We start from the raw sequence: 18,223 nt of genomic DNA, 5'->3' as shown, positions 1-18,223 counted from the left end.
ATGAAGAATACTTAAAAATGTTGAATTATGGAATCTGGAATTCTCAAGTCAAAGGAAATCAGGGCTCATGACTAAAATATCTGCAGTTAAATGTGGGAGTTAGACATTTTAGCCACACACAGGGAGATGGAAGCATTTAGTGGATTCTACCCTCGTTCTGAAGGAAAATCGAACCAAAAGGTAAATAAGCACTTTTTGGAAAAAAAAAGAACACAAGATTTGGTTTAATTACAAATACAATTGATAAAAACCAGGAAACATAAAAGTGTAGAAGACAAATTAAGATGTTAACTTCATGATGTGATGAAATACAGATCTATAAAAATAGTAATAGGCTGCTAGTTCTGTGAATTGCAACTATAAAAGGCACTTGATATTAGAATTTTACCAAAGGTTCAAGGCTTATATTAAATCTCAAAGTGCTGATCTCAAACTACCCAGTTCAATTCAGTTCGTCGCTCAGTCGTGTCCGACTGTTTGTGACCAAATGAATCGCAGCACTCCAGGCCTCCGTGTCCATCACCAACTCCCAGAGTTTACCATCGAGTTGGCCATCGAGTTTGGTTCATCAAGTTGGTCCATAAAGTTGATGATGCCATCCAGCCATCTCATCCTCTGTCGTCCCCTTCTCCTTCTGCCCCCAATCCCTCCCAGCATAAGGGTTTTTCCAATGTGTCAGCTCTTCGCATGATGTGGCCAAAGTATTGGAGTTTCAGCCTCAGCATCAGACTTCCAATGAACACCCAAATGATCACCTTTAGGATGGACTGGTTGGATCTCCTCGCAGTCCAAGGGACTCTCAAGAGTCTTCTCCAACACCACAGTTCAAAAGCATCTATTCTTCAGCACTCAGCTTTCTTCACAGTCCAGCTCTCACATCCGTAAATGACGACTGGAAAAACCATAGCTTTGACTAGACGGAAATTGTTGACAAAGTAATGCCTCTGCTTTCGAATATGGTATATAGGTTGGTTATAACGTTACTTCCAAGGAGTAAGCGTCTTTTGAATCCATGGCTCCAATCACTATCTGCAGTGATTTGGGAACCCCAAAAAATATTCTGACACTGTTTCCACTGTTTCCCCATCTATTTGCCATGAAGTGATGGGACCAGATGCCATGATCTTCGTTTTCTGAATGTGGAGCTTTAAGCCAACTTTTTCACTCTCCTCTTTCACTTTCATCAAGAGGCTTTTTAGTTCCTCTTCACTTTCTGCCATAAGGGTGGTGTCATCTGAATATCTGAGATTATTGATATTTCTCCCAGCAATATTGATTCCAGCTTGTGCTTCATCCAGCCCAGCGTTCCTCATTATGTACTCTGCATATAAGTTAAAAAGCACAGTGACAATATACAGCCTTGACATACTCCTTTTCCTATTTGGAACCAGTCTGTTGTTCCATGTCCAGTTCTAACTGTTGCTTCCTGACCTGCATATAGGTTTCTCAAGAGGCAGGTCAAGTGGTCTGGTATTCCCATCTCTTTCAGAATTTTCCACAGTTTATTGTGATCCACACAGTCAAAGGCTTTGGCATAGTCAATAAAGCAGAAATAGATGTTTTTTTCTGGAACTCTCTTGCTTTTTCCATGATCCAGCAGATGTTGGCAATTTGATCTCTGATTCCTCTGCTTTTTCTAAATCCAGCTTGAACATCTGGAAGTTCACGGTTCATGTGTTGCTGAAGCCTGGCTTGGAGAATTTTGAGCATTACTTTACTAGTGTGTGAGATGAGTGCAATTGTGCAGTAGTCTGAGCATTTTGGGCACTGTCTTTCCTTGGTGTTGGAATGAAAACTGACCTTTTCTAGTTCTGTGGCCACTGCTGAGTTTGCCAAATTTGCTGGCATATTGAGTGCAGCACTTTCACAGCATCATCTTTCAGGATTTTAAAGAGCTCAATTGGAATGCCATCACCTCCACTAGCTTTGTTTGTAGTGATGCTTTCTAAAGCCCACTTGACTTCACATTCCAGGATGTCTGGCTCTAGATGAGTGATCACACCACGTTGATTATCTGGGTTGTGAAGATCTTTTTTGTACAGTTCTGTGTATTCTTGCCACCTCTTCTTAATATCGTCTTCTTCTGTTAGGTCCAGACAATTTTTGTCCTTTATTGAGCCCAGCTTTGCATGAAATGTTCCCTTGGTATCTCTGATTTTCTTGAAGAGATCTCTAGTCTTTCCCATTCTGTTCTTTCCCTCTATTTCTTTGCATTGATCACTGAAGAAGGCTTTCTTATCTCTTCTTGCTATTCTTTGGAACTCTGCATTCAGATGCTTATATCTTTCTTTTTCTCCTTTGTTTTTCACCTCTCTTCTTTCCACAGCTATTTGTAAGACCTCCCCAGACAGCCATTTTGCTTTTTTGCATTTCTTTTCCATGGGGATGGTCTTGATCCCCGTCTCCTGTACAATGTCACGAACCTCAATCCATAGTTTATCAGGCACTCTATCTATCAGATCTAGTCCCTTAAATCTATTTAGGTCATACCTGAATGGTCTAGTGGTTTTCCCTACTATCTTCAATTTAAGTCTGAATTTGGCAATAAGGAGTTCATGATCTGAGCCACAGTCGGCTCCTGGTCTTTTTTTTTACTGACTTAATAGAGCTCCATCTTTGGCTGCAAAGAATACAATCACTCTGATTTCCATGTTGACCTTCTAGTGAAGTCCATGTGTAGAGTCTTCTCTTATGTTGTTGGAAGAGGGTGTTTGCTATGACTAGTGTGTTCTCTTGGCAAAATTCTAGTAGCCTTTGCCCTGCCTCATTCAGTACTCCAAGGTCAAATTTGCCTGTTACTCCAGGTTTTTCTTTACTTCCTACTGTTGCATTCCAGTCCCTTATAATGAAAAGGACATCTTTTGGGCGGGGGGTGTTAGTTCTAAAAGGTCTTGTAGATCTTCATAGACCCATTCAACTTTAGTTTCTTCAGCATTACTGGTTGGGGCATAGGCTTGGATTACCATGATATGGAATGCTTTGCCTTGGAAACAAACAGAGATCATTCTGTCATTTTTGAGATTGCATACAAGTACTGCATTTCAGACTCTTTTGTTGACCATGATAGCTACTCCATTTCTTCTAAGGGATTCCTGCCCACAGTAGTAGATATAATGGTCATCTGAGTTAAATTCATCCATTCCAGTCGATTTTAGTTCGCTGATTCCTAGAATGTCGACATTCACTCTTGCCATCTCCTGTTTGACCACTTCCAATTTGCCTTGATTCCAGTTTCCTATGCAATATTTCTCTTTACAGCTTCAGACCTTGCTTCTATCACCAATCACATCCACAACTGGGTACTGTTTTTGCTTTGGCTCTATCCCTTCATTTGTCCTCAAGCTTTTTCTCCACTAATCTCCAGTAGCATATTGGGGACTTACCGACCTGGGGAGTTCCTCTTTCAGTATCCTATCATTTTTCCTTTTCATACTGTTCATAGCGTTCTAAAGGCAAGAATACTGAAGTGGTTTGTCATTCCCTTCTCCAGTGGACCACATTCTGTAAGACCTCTCTCCCATGACCCATCCATATTGGGTGGCCCCACACAGCATGGCTTAAATCAATGGCTTAATTTCATTGAGTTAGACAAGGCTGTGGTTTGTGTAATTAGATTAGCTAACTTTCTGTGATCATGGTTTCAGTATGTCTGCCCTCAGATGCCCTCTCACAATATCTACCATCTTACTTGGGTTTCTCTTACCTTGGACGTGGGGTATCTCTTCATGGCTGCTCCAGCAAAGCACTGCTACTGCTCCTTACCTTGGACGAGGTCGCCCTTCCTGATCTTGAACATGGAGTAGCTCCTCTCAACCCTCCTGCACCCTTGTAGCCGCTGCTCCTCGGATGTGGGGTAGCTCCTCTCAGCTGCGCTTCTGCGGGGGTCCATTTCAGTCGCTGCACTTCTGCTCAAGCTACTCAAGGCCCTACTAATTTTATTTTCTCTGAACTTATCTAGATTACGAAGAGACTAACACCAATTGTAGTACATATTTGTGACAATGTCTGCAGCATTCAGAGACATGATGCATGTGTCCTATTGCAGTCTTCTTCGCAACATAATCTGACTCAGTGCTGGACTTGAAGAGGCTTTTGCTTTACTTGCTCTGTGACCTTGAGCAGTTTTATCTTTTGTAATCCTTCTTGTTTTCTTTTTTTTTTTTTTTTCCAGTTGGATAATCATTAAAGTCAATCATACCCTAAACTGTTTACATTACCAATTCAAATTCTGTTATCTTATTTGTGTTGACACTGCTTCAAAGAAAAGCACAGAAGGCAATATTCTGACATGCTGAAGTGAAATTTAAGCTTACATAAGCAGATTTTCTAATGATTATCTTTAATTTCATTGTGGCTCAGGATGACTTTACTGACCAAAAGCAGCACGCACACACACACACAAATGCTGAGTGAAATCGTTGTGATAGTCTTAACAGTCTTAAATGTCAATTTGAAAAATAGGTTACTTCTTCTGAAGCATTCCCCTTTAGAACATAGTGTACTGCAACACTGATGGATGATCAAGGCGGTCTGAATCATACAAGTGGACTTTATGCTTCTCCAAATTAGGAGAAAACACAGATTTTTTTTTTTTAATCACTCTCACAGCCATGAAATGCTGCTAGCTATTCAAAATGCAAAATTGACTACCAAAACCTGAGAGAAGATAATCTTTTTTTTTTTTTCCTACCACCTGCATGGGTAAGAACCACAGGCTTGTGTGGGAACTTCTCCAAATTTTTTTCTCCTTTTCTACATCCTTTTTGTATACAAATAGTTTCTCTAGCTAACCTGTAGAAGAGACAGCTGTTACCTTTATGTAAGCCAATGTACATTGGTCTATGTCACCTTTGGTTTTTTCAGTGCCTGCATGCTGCATCATATCTTTCTAAGTTTCACCCGGAAAGTATGTTTAGCTGTGTCACTAAGGGCACGTGTGTTTTCCATCCTCAACTTCAGACACTGGCAGCAGGTATCTGGAGCTTACTTATCTATTTACATGCTGAAGAAATGACATGACACCTCTATAAATTGCCAGTTTTTAAAATACTATCAAGTACAGAAAATTAAGGAAAAAAAAGTGAAGCATCCCTTATATAATCTCAATGCCCTTGTACACCATTCTTCCAATACATTTCCTCTTTCTGTCTCAAGCCAGGGAACAAAAAGGATTAAGTGAAATGTTATAAATTTAAAAAATGTAAGTCTGTGGAGGTCTTAGTAGATGTTTGCAGGATACAGAAACTTACTGTGCTACTATTGGTATTTTAAATGCAATGCTTTTATTTATTTACTTTTACCATTCAATAATTTTATTTAAAAAATATTACTGGACTGCAAGTCTCTTGGACAGCAAGGAAATTCAACCAGCCAATCCTAAAGGAAATCAGTCTAGAATATTATTTGGAAGGACTGATGCTAAAACTGAAACTCCTATACTTTGGCTACCTCATGCAAAGAACTGACCTACTGGAAAGGTTCTGGGAAAGATTGAAGGCAAGAGGAGAAGGGGATAACAGAGGATGAGATGGTTGGATGACATCACCAACTTGATGGACATTAGTTTGAGTAAGCTCCAGGAGTTGATGACGGACAGGGAAGCCTGGTGTGCTGTAGTGCACGGGATCACAAAGAGTCGGACAGGACTGAGTGACTGAACTGAACTGACTGAATTTTATTCAGTGTGTTTCTTTTATTGAAATGTAGTTGGTTTATAATACCGTGTCAGTTTCAGACATATAGCAAAGTGAGTCAGGTATATAAATATATATGTGTGTGTTTGTGTGTGTGTGAGCACACACTAAGTTGCTTCAGTCTAACTCTGTTAGACCCCAAAGGCTGTAGCCCACCAAGCTCTTCTCTCCATGGAATTCTCCAGGCAAGAATACTGGAGTGGGTTGCCATGCTCTCCTCCAGGGGATCTTCCTGATGCAGAGATCAAATTTGTGTCTCTTTTATCTCCTGCATTGGCAGGTGGGTTCTTTACCACTAGCATCACCTGGCAAACTTGTGTGTGTGTATATATTGTTTTTCAAATAATTTTCCCTTATAGGATATTACAAATATAAATATAGATCTCTATGCTATACATTAGAGATCTTGGCTTTTATCTATGTTATATACAGCAGTATGTATATGTTAACCTCAAACTCCTAATTTATCCCTCCCCATCATTTCTCCTTTGGTAATTATAAGCTTGTTTTCTATGCCTGTGGGTTTAACTCTATTTTGTGTATCAATTAATTTGTATCTTTCTTTTATTTTAATTCTGTTTTGACTGTGTGGATCACAACAAACTGGAAAATTCTTTAACAAATGGGAATATCAGACCATCTTACCTGTATTCTTAGAAACTTGTATGCAGATCAAGAAGCAACAGTTAGAACCAGACATGGAACAATGGATTGATTAAAAATTGGAAAGTAGTACATCAAAGCTGTATACTGCCACCCTGCTTATTTAACTGATATGCAGACTAAATCATGCAAAATGCCAGGCTGGATGAAGCACAGTTGGAATCAAATTGCTGGAAAAAATATCAACAACCTCAAATGCAGCTGACACCACCCTTATGGCAGAAAGTGAAGAGGAACTAAAGAGCCTCTTGATGAAGATGAAAGAGGAGAGTGAAAAAGTGACTTAAAACTTTACATTTAGAAACTAAGATCATGGCATCCAGTCCCATCACTTCACTGCAATTAGATGGGGAAACAATGGAAACAGTGAGCAATTTTATTATCTTGTGTTCCAAAATCACTGTGGATGGCAACTGAAGCCATGAAATTAAAAGATGCTTGCTCCTTGGAAGAAAAGTTATGACAAGCCTAAACAGCATATTACAAAGGAGAGACATCACTTTGCTGACAAAGGTCTGTATAGACAAAGCTATGGTTTTTCATAAAGAATGCTAAGCACCAAAGAATTGATCTTTTGAACTGTGGTGTTGGAGAAGACTCTTGAGAGTCCCTTGGACAGCAAAGCAATCAAATAAGTCAATCCTAAAGAAAATCAACCCTGAATACTCATTGGTAGAACTGATGCTGAAACATTTGGGCACCTGATTCGAAGACCTGACTCATTGGAAAAGACCCTGATGCTGGGAAAGACTGAAGGCAGAAAGAGAAGAGGATGACAGAGGAAGAGATGGTTGGATGACATCACCGGCTCAGTGGACATGAGTTTCAGCAAACTCCTGGAGATATTGGAGAACAGGGAAGCCTGGCGTGCTGTATTCCATGGGATCACAAAGAGTTGGACATGACTTAGCAAATGAACAAAACAGCAATGTAAAGAGAAAACATGTAATGTTTATGCATATCTTTTGAGGAGGGTTTTATCTATATTGTTCATTTAAACAAATATACTTTAAAGAGTAAAGGCATTTCCTTCAAGTGGTTTATAGTCTAGAACAGGACATAGACACAATAGTGACATTATAAATTTTTTTCTTCTAGTGTTATTGAGATGCAATTGATATTCAGCACTTTATGAATTTAAGATGCATGGCATAATCATTTGAATTGTATGCATCATGAAATGTTTACCACATAAGTTTAGTGAACATCTATCACCTAATACAGATACAAGATTAAAGAAATAGAAAAAGTATATTTTCTTGTGATAAAAACTCAGGATTTCTTAACTTTTATTTATAACATGCAACAATGTTAATTGTATTTATCATGCTGTTCATTACATTCCTAGCACTCATTTACCTTCAAATTGGAAGTTTGTACCTTTTGACTGGTTTGTTCAGTCACCTCTTCCCCTGCCATAACCTTTGATACACATATAAATCTGATCTCTTTTTCTAGGATTATATGTGTTGTGTTACTTAAGTTTGTAGTATAACTGACCTAAAATACTATTTTAGGTACACAACATCAGTTCAGTCAGTTCAGTTCAGTCACTCAGTCATGTCCGACTGTTTGCGACTCCATGTAACACAGCACACCAGGCCTCCCTGTCCATCACCAACTCCCGGAGTTCACTCAAACTCATGTCCATCTAGTCGGCGATTCCATCCAGCCATCTCACCCTCTGTTGTCCCCTTCTCCTTCTGCCCCCAATCCCTCCCAGCATGAGTCTTTTCTAATGAGTCAACTCTTTACATTAAGTGGCCAAAGTATAGGAGTTTCAGCTTTAGCATCAATCCCTCCAATGAACACTCAACTGATCTCCTTTAGGATGGACTGGTTGGATCTCTTTTCAGTCCGAGGGACTCTCAAGAGTCTTCTCCAACACCACACTTCAAAAGCATCAATTCTTTGGCTCTCAGCTTACTTCACAGTCCAACTCTCACATCCATACATGACCACTGGAAAAACCATAGCTTTGACTAGACGGACCTTTGTTGGCAAAGTAATGTCTCTGCTTTTTAACATTCTGTTTAGGTTGGCCATAACTTTCCTTCCAAGGAGTAAGCGTCTTTTAATTTTGTGGCAGCAATTACCATCTGCAGTGATTCGGGAGCTCAAAAAAATAAGGTCTGACACTGTTTCCACTGTTTCCCCATCTATTTCCCATGAAGTGATGGGACCAGATGCCGTGATCTTCGTTTTCTGAATGTTGAGCTTTAAGCCAACTTTTTCACTCTCCTCTTTCACTTTCATCAAGAGGCTTTTTAGTTCCTCTTCACTTTCTGCCATAAGGGTGGTGTCATCTGCATATCTGAGGTTATTGATATTTCTTCTGGGAATCTTGATTCCAGCTTGTGCTTCTTCCAGCCTGGCGTTTTTCATGATGTACTCTGCATATAAGTTAAATAAGCAGGGTGACACAACATAGTGATTCAATATTTCTATGCATTTTATAATGATCACCACAGTAACTCCAGGTACTGATTGTCACTGCAAAAATATATAATTATTGACTATATTCCCAACACTGTAAATTTTATACTCATGACTCATTTATTTGCAACTATAAGTTTATAACTCTTAATTTCCCTCACCTATTTCTATTTTCTCCCTAAACCCATCCTTCTGGCAACCACCTGTTTGTTCTTTAAATCTGTGACCCATTTCTGTTTTTCTATGCTTATTTATTTGCTTTATTTTTTAGATTCCACACAAGTCAAATAATATACTCTTTATATATCTCTGTCTGAACTTATTTCATTTAACATAATACCCTCTATGTCTTTCCATTTTGTCACTGAGAACATGATTTCATTCATTTTTATATCTGAGTAAGAAATCATTGTGTATATATATAAATATACACAACATCTTTATTCATTCATCCATTTATTGGCACTTAAGGCCCTTCCATATCTTTATTATTGTAATGAACATAGGGGTGCATATATCTTTTTGAATGAGTGTTTTCATTTTCTTCAGATAAATACTCAAGTGGAGTTATAATAATTCTGTTTTCAACGTTTTGAGGATTCTCCATAATGTTTTCCATAGTGGCCACACCATTTTACATTCCCATCAACCATTCACAGTAGTTCTCTTATTGCCACATTATTGCCAACCCATTATTTGTTGTCCTTTTGCCATTCTGAAAAGTGTGAGGTAACATTTCATCATGGTTTTAACTTTACATTTCCCTGTTTATTAGTTATGTTGAGTATGTTTTCAAGTCCCTTTTGGCCCTCTCTCTTTCTTCTTTGGAAAAATGTCTATGTAGATCCTCTGTCCCTTTCTTCAACAGATTATTTACTATTTTTATTTTGAATTGTATGAGTTCTCTATATGTTTTGGATAGTAACCTCTAATGGTATGTGTCATTTGTTAATATATTCTCCCATTAATAGGTGACCATTTCTTTTTTCTTTTCTTTCTTTCTTTCTTTTTTTTTTTTTTTTTTGACAGTTTCCCTCACTGTGCAAAAGCTTTTTAGTTTGATGTAATCTAATTTGCTTATCTTTGAGAATACGCAGAGAAGGCAGTGGCACCCCATTTCAGTACTCTTGCCTGCAAAATCCCATGGATGGAGGAGCCTGGTAGGCTGCAGTTCATGGGGTCGCTAAGAGTCCAACACAACTGAGCGACTTCGCTTTCAGTTTTCACTTTCATGTATTGGAGAAGGAAATGGCAATCCACTTCAGTGTTCTTGCCTGGAGAATCCCAGGGATGGAGGAGCCTGGTGGGCTGCCATCTATGCAGTCACACAGAGTCGGACATGACTGAAATGACTTAGCAGCAGCCATAAAATCATTGCTAAGACCAATGTCAAAGAGAATACTGCCTATTTTATTCCAGAAATTTTAGTTTAATGTCTTACATTTAAGTCTTTAATGTATTTTGAGTTTATTTTTGTATATGGTGTGAGAAAGCAGCCCAGTTTAATTACTTTGCATGTAGCTGTACCAAACAACATTTATTTAAGAGTCTGCTTTACCTCATTGTATACTCGGCTCCTTTGTCCTAGATTAATTGAGCATATAACTGTGAACTCATTTCTGGACTCTGTATTCTGGTCCATATTTATCCACGTGTCTGTTTTTGTCCCAGTACCATACTGTTTTGATTACTATAGGTTTGTTGTATAGCTTGAAATCAGATAGCATAATGTCTCCAGATTTTGTTCTTTCTCAAAAATTGTTTTGGCTATTTGAAATCTTTTATGTTTCCAACAAATTTCAGAATTATTTGTTCACTTGTGTGAAAAATGTCATTTTTTAAATAGGGATTGCATCAAATCACAGATTGCTTTAGGTAGTATGATCATTATAACAATATAACTTATTCCAATCCATGAGCATGTGGTCTGTTGTCATCTTTGGTGTGGTCTTCAATTTCTTTCTTGTGTCTTATATGTCTCCAAATACAGATCTTTTACCTCCTTTGTTGGATTTATTCCTCTATATTTTATTATTTTTGCTGCAATTCCAATTGTTCTTTTAATTTTTATTTCTGATACTTTGATGTTAGTGTATATACAATACAACAGATTTCTACATATTAATTTTGTGCCCTGGAATTTACCAAATTATTACTTCTAAATATCTTGGTCATATATTTAGAATTTTATATTTATAGTGTCATGTCACCTACAGTGATATATTTATTTCTTGCTTTCCAATTTGGAGGTCTTTTATTTCTCTTTTTAGTCTGATTGCTGTGGCTACAAATTCTGATATTATGCTGAGTAAAATTGTTGAGAGAAGCCATCCTTGTCTTATTCCTGATATTAGAGGAAATTCTTTCAGCTTTTTACCATTGAATATGACACAGCTCAGTTCAGTCGCTCAGTTGTGTCTGACTCTTTGCAACCCCATGAATCACAGCACGCCAGGCCTCCCTGTCCATCACCAACTCCCAGAGTTCATCCAGACTCACATCCTTCGAGTCAGTGATGCCATCCAGTCATCTCATCCTCTGTCGGACCCTTCTCCTCCTGCCCCTAATCCCTCCCAGCATCAGAGTCTTTTCCAATGAGTCACCTCTTCATATGAGGTGGCCAAAGTACTGGAGTTTCAGATTTAGCATCATTCCTTCCAAAGAAATCCCAGGGCTGATCTCCTTCAGAATGGACTGGTTGGATCTCCTTGCAGTCCAAGGCACTCTCAAGAGTCTTCTCCAACACTACAGTTCAAACGCATGAATTCTTCAGTGCTCAGCCCTATTCACAGTCCAACTCTCACTTCCATACATGACCACTGGAAAAACCATAGCCTTGACTAGATGGAACTTAGGCAGCAAAGTAATGTCTCTGCTTTTGAATATGCTATCTAGGTTGGTCATAACTTTTCTTCCAAGGAGTAAGTGTCTTTTAATTTCGTGGCTGCAGTCACCATCTGCAGTGATTTTGAAGCCCCCCAAAATAAAGTCTGACACTGTTTCCACTGTTTCCCCATCTATTTCCCATGAAGTGATGGGGCCAACGCCATGATCTTACTTCTCTAAATGTTGAGCTTTAAGCCAACTTTTTCACTCTCCTCTTTCACTTTCATCAAGAGGCTTTTTAGTTCCTCTTCACTTTCTGCCATAAGGGTGGTGTCATTTGCAATTCTGAAGTTATTGATATTTCTCCCGGCATTCTTGATTCCAGCTTGTGTTTCTTCCACTCCAGCGTTTCTCATGATGTACTCTGCATATAAGATAAATGAGCAGGGTGACAATATGCAGCCATGATGTACTCCTTTTCCTATTTGGAACCAGTCTGTTGTTCCATGTCCAGTTCTAACTGCTGCTTCCTCACCTGCATACAGATTTCTTAAGAGGCAGGTCAGGTAGTCTGGTATTCCCATCTCTCTCAGAATTTTCCACAGTTTATTGTGATCCACACAGTCAAAGGCTTTGGCATAGTCAATAAAGCAGAAATAGATGTTTTTCTGGAACTCTCTTGCTTTTTCCATGATCCAGCAGATGTTGGCAATTTGATCTCTGGTTCCTCTGCCTTTTCTAATACCAGCTTGAACATCAGGAAGTTCACAGTTTACGTATTTCTGAAGCCTGGCTTGGAGAATTTCAAGCATTACTTTACCAGCGTGTGAGGTGAGTACAATTGTGCGGTAGTTTGATCATTCTTTGTCATTGCCTTTCTTTGGGATTGGAATGAAAACTGACACTTTCCAGTCCTGTGGCCACTGCTGAGCTTTCCAAATTTGCTGGCATATTGAGTGCAGCACTCTCACGGCATCATCTTTCAGGATTCGAAAGAGCTCCACTGAAATTGCATCACCTCCACTAGCTTTATTCATAGTGATGCTTTCTACATCCCACTTGACTTCACATTCCAGGATGTCTGACTCTAGATTAGTGATCACACCATCATGACTATCTGGGTCATGAAGATCTTTTTTGTACAGTTCTTCTGTGTATTCTTGCCACCTTTTCTTAATATCTTCTGCTTCTGTTAGGTCCATACCATTTCTGTCTTTCATCAAGCCCATCTTTGCATTAAATATTCCCTTGGATCTCTCATTTTCTTGAAGAGATCTCTAGTCTTTCCCATTCTGTTCTTTTCCTCTATTACTTTGCATTGATCACTGAGGAAGGCTTTCTTATCTCTTCTTGCTATTCTTTGGAACTCTGCATTCAGATGCTTATATCTTTCCTTTTCTCCTTTGTTTTTCACCTCTCTTCTTTCCACAGCTATTTGCAAGGCCTCCCCAGACAGCCATTTTGTTTTTTGCATTTCTTTTCCATGGGGATGGTCTTGATCCCTTTCCTGTACAATGTCATGAACTTCAATCCATAGATAGGCACTCTATCTATCAGATCTAGTCCCTTAGATCTATTGCTCACTGCCAGTGTACAATCATAAGAGATTTGATTTAGGTCATATCTGAATGGTCTAGCGGTTTTCCCTACTTTCTTCAATTTAAGTCTGAATTTGGTAATAAGGAGTTCATGATCTGAGCCACAATCAGCTCCTGGTCTTGTTTTTGTTGACTGTATAGAGCTTCTCCATCTTTGTCTGCAAAGAATATGATCAATCGGATTTCAGTGTTGACCCTCTGGTGATGTCCATGTGCAGAGTCTTCTCTTGTGTTGTTGGAAGAGGGTGTTTGCTATGACCAGTGCATTTTCTTGGCAAAACTATATCAGTCCTTGCCCTGCCTCATTCTGCATTCCAAGGCAAAATTTGCCTGTTACTCCAGGTGTTTCTTGACTTCCTACTTTTGCATTCCAGTCCCCTATAATGAAAAGGACATCTTTTTGGGGTGTTAGTTCTACAAGGTCTTTTAGATCTTCATAGAACCGTTCAACTTCAGCTTCTTCAGCATTACTGGTTGGGGCATAGACTTGGATTGTGGTGATATTGAATGGTTTGCCTTGGAAACGAACAGATCATTCTGTCGTTTTTGAGATTGCATCCAAGAATTTCAGACTCTTTTGCTGACCATGATGGCAACTCCATTTCTTCTGAGGGATTCCTGCCTGCAGTAGTAGATATAATGATCATCTGAGTTAAATTCACCCATTCCAGTCCAGTTTAGTTTGCTGATTCCTAGAATGTCAGTGTTCACTCTTGCCATCTCTTGTTTGGCCACTTCCATTTTGCCTTGATTCATGGACCTGACATTCCAGGTTCCTATGCAGTATTGCTCTTTACATCATCGGACCTTGCTTCTATCACCAGTCACATCCACAGCTGGGTATTGTTTTGCTTTGGCTCCATCCCTTCATTCTTTCTAGAGTTATTTCTCCACTGATCTCCAGTGGTGTGTTGGGCACCTACTGACCTGGGGAGTTCCTCATTCAGTATCCTATCATTTTGCCTTTTCATACTGTTCATGGGGTTCTCAAGGCAAGAATATTGAAGTGGTTTGCCATTACCTCTCCAGTGGACCACATTCTGTTAGACCTTTCCACTGTGATCTGCCCATCTTGGTTACCCTGTGGGCATAGCTGAGTTTCATTGAGTTAGACAAGGCTGTGGTCCTAGTGTGATTAGATTGACTAGATTTCTGTGAGTATGGTTTCAGTGTGTCTGCCTTCTGATGCCCTCTTGCAACACCTACCATCTTACTTGGGTTTCTCTTACCTTGGGCATGGAATATCTCTTCACGGCTGCTCCTGCAAAGTGCAGCCACTGCTCCTTACCTTGGACGAAGGGTATCTCCTCACCACTGCCTTTCCTGACCTTCAACGTGGGATAGCCTCTCTAGGCCCTTCTGCGCCTGTGCAGCCACCACTACTTGGATATGGGGTTCCTCCTCCCGGTGGCCACCCCTGGCCTCGGGCACAGGGTGGCTCCTCCCTGCCGCCCCAACCTTAGATGCAGGGTAGCTCCTCTCGGCCGCTGCCCCTGGCCTCCGATGCGGGGTAGCTCCCTTGGCTGCTGCCCCTGGCCTCGGACACGGGGTAGCTCCTCCTGACCACCGCCCCTGACCTCGGATGTGGGATAGCCCCTCTCAGCCATTCCTGCACTGTCGCAGCCTGGCACTCTCGGCTGCTGCCCCTGACCTCGGACGTGGGGTAACTCCTCTTGGCTGCCGCCCTTTGGGCATGGGGTCCTCCTGGCTTCTGCCCCTGACCTCGGACATGGGGTAGCTTCTTTCAGCCAAGCTTAGTGCACCAGTTGCAGCCGCCCGTGCTTAAATTTTTCATTTAGACTTCATTATACTGTTATGTTTCCTCTATACACACTTTATTATCTGTTTTTTATCATAAATATTTGTTAGATTTTGTTGAAAGATTTTCCCACATCTATTGAAATGATTGCATTATTTTGTTCTTCAATTTGGTAACATGGTAAGCACATTGATTGACTTAGGGATGTTGAACTATCCTTGTATTCCTGAAATGAATCCAATTTGATTATTTTGTATGATTTTTTAATGATCATTGAATTGGGTTAGCTAATATTTTATAGAGAAGTTTTACATCTACCTTTATCAGAGATATTAGCCTAGAATTTTCTTTATTGTGATATCTTTGGTTTGACATCAGGATGGTGTTCATATCTTACAATGAGTTTGTAAGTATTCCTTCTTTTGCTGTTTTGTTGGCTAATTTAAGAAGGATGGGTGGTAATGCTCCTCTAAATATTTGGTAGCATTTACCTGTTATGTCAATAAACACCTGTGATCTTTGTTGAGATTTTTTTAAAATTAATGACCCAATTTTATTGGTAATTGGTCTCTTCATATTTACTTACTGATTTAATCTTGGGATAAGGAACATTTATAGGAATTTGTCCATTTCTTCTAGGTTGTCAATCTTATTAGCATAGGATTGTTTATAATAATCTTTTATGATCCTTTGTATTTCTGTGATATCAGTTGTAATGTCTCCTTTTTAACTTCTAGCTTTATTAATTTTGAACCTCTCCTTTTCTTTTTCTTTTCTTTTCCTTGATGAGTCTGTCTACAGGTTTTTCAATCTTGCTTCTTTTTTCAAATAACTAGCTCTTGGTTTCATTCATGTTTTCTTTCTTTATTTATTTATTTTATTTTTAGTTCTTATGTCATTTATTCCTACTATGATACTTATGAATGTTTTTCCTTCTACTGAGTTTGTTCTTTACAGCATTGGGCTCTACTTCCATCATCAGTCGCATCCAAAACAGTGCATTGCTCTCACACCTGCTCCGTCTCTTCAGTCCGATGCTGTAAAGAATAGTGTTGTATAGGAATCTGGACTGCTTGGTCCATAAATCAAGCTAAACTGGAAGTGGATAAACAGGAGGTGTCAAAAGTGAGCATCAACATTTTAAGAATCAGTGAAATAAAATGGACTGAAATAGGTGAATTTAATTCAGGTGACCATTTATATGTACTACTGTGGGCAAGAATCACTTAGAAGAAATGCAGTAGCCCTCATAGTCAACAAAAGACTCCAAAAGCAGTACTTTGGTGCAATCTTAAAAATGACGGAATAATCTCTGTACATTTCCAAGGCAGACCATACAATACCACAGTAATCTAAGTCTATGCCTCAACCACTAATGCTGAAGAAGCTGAAGCTGAATTGTTCTGTGAAGACCTACAAGATCTTCTAGAACTAACACCAAAACCAGATGTCCTTTTTCATCACAAGGGGCTGGAATGCAAAAGGAGGAAGTCAAGAGGTACCTAGAGTAACAGGCAAGTTTGGCCTTGGAGTAAAAAATGAAGCAGGGAAAGGCTAACAAAGTTTGCCAAGAGAATGCACTAGTCATAGCAAACACCCTCTTCCAACAACACAAGAGATGACTATACACATGGACATGGCCAGATGGTCAGTACAGTAATCAGATTGATAATATTTTTTTGCAGACAAAGATAGATAAGCTCTATACAGTCAGCAAAAACACGACCAGGAGCTAACTGTGGCTGAGATCATGATCTCCTTATTACAAAACTCAAACTTAAATTGTAGAAAGTAGGGAAAACCTCTAGACCATTCAGGTATGATCTAAATCAAATACTTAACAATTACTCAGTGAAAGTAACAAATACATTCGAGGCTTTAAATCTAATAGGCAGAACTATGGATGGAGGTTCATGACATTGTACAGGAAGCAGTGATTCAGAACATCCCCCCAAAAAATAAATGTATAAAGGCAAAAAGGTTGTCTTAGGAGGCCTTACAAATAGCTGAGAAAAGAAGAGAAGCTAAAGGCAAAGGTGAAAAGGAAAGAAATACCCATCGAATGAAGAGTTCCAAAGAATAACAAGGAGAGAAAGAAGCCTTCCTCAGTGATCAATGCAAAGAAATAGAGGAAAGCAATATAATGGGAAAGATTAGAGATCTCTTCATGAAAATTAGAGATACCAAGGGAAAACTTCATACAAATATGGGTAAAATAAAGGACTGAAATTGTATGGACCTAACAGAAGAAGAAGATATTAAGAATAGGTGGCAAGAATACACAGAATACCTATACAAAAAAGATCTTAATGACCCACATAACCACTGGTTAACCCAGATGGTATGATCACTCACCTAGAGCCAGACATCCTGAAATGTGAAGTCAAGTGGGTGTTAGGAAGCATCACTATGAACAAAGCTAGTGGAGGTGATGGGATTTCAGTTAAGCCATTTCAAATACTAAAAGATGTTGCTGTGAAAGTGCTGCATTAAATATGCCAGCAAATTTGGAAATCTCAGCAGTGACCACAAGACTAGAAAAGGTCAGTTTTCATTCCAATCCCAAAGACAGGTAATGCCAAAGGATGTTTGAACTGCTGCATGCTTGCACTCATTTCACATGCTTGCAAATTAATGCTCAAAATTCTCCAAGCCAGCCTTCAACAGTACATGAACTGAGAACTTCCAAATATTCAAGCTAGATTTAGAAAAGACAGGGGAACCAGAGATCAAATTGCCAACACATGTTGGATCATACAAAAAGTGAGAGAGTACCGAAAAATATCTACTTCTGTGATATTTGCTACGCCAAAGTCTTTGACTGTGTGGATCACAGCAAACTGTGGAAAATTCTTAGAGACTGAAACACCAGACAACCCTACATGCCTCCTGAGAAGTCTGTGTGCAGAACAAGAAGCAACAGTTAGAACTGGACATGGAACAATGGACTAGTTATAAATTGGGAAAGGAGTGCATCATGGCTGTATAATGTCACCCTGCATATTTAACTTACATGCAGAGTACATCATGCAAAACGCTATACTGGGTGAACCACAAGTTGGAGTCAAGATTGCAGGAGAAATACCAATAATCTCAGATATACAGATGACTCCTTGAAAGCAAAGAACTAAAGAGTCTCCTGATGAAAGTGAAAAAGGAGATGAAAAAGTTGACTTAAAACTCGACATTCAAAACATTAAGGTTATGGCATCCGGTCCTATCACGTCATGGAAAATAGATGAGGAAAC

General features: G+C 39.3%; 1 protein-coding gene across 3 annotated transcripts in view; it reads left to right on the top strand.

Annotated features, from left to right (window-relative positions):
* The window catches only part of GRIA4 (glutamate ionotropic receptor AMPA type subunit 4), a 630,202-nt gene that overhangs the window by 292,025 nt on the left and 319,954 nt on the right, over positions 1–18,223 (top strand). The gene's annotated exons all lie outside the window — the stretch shown is intronic.

The sequence above is a fragment of the Capricornis sumatraensis genome, chromosome 16 (assembly GCF_032405125.1).
Source record: "Capricornis sumatraensis isolate serow.1 chromosome 16, serow.2, whole genome shotgun sequence".
NCBI lineage: Eukaryota > Metazoa > Chordata > Mammalia > Artiodactyla > Bovidae > Capricornis > Capricornis sumatraensis.
The sequence above is the reverse complement of the archived record's forward strand: the minus strand, read 5'-3'. Positions and strand labels throughout refer to the sequence as shown.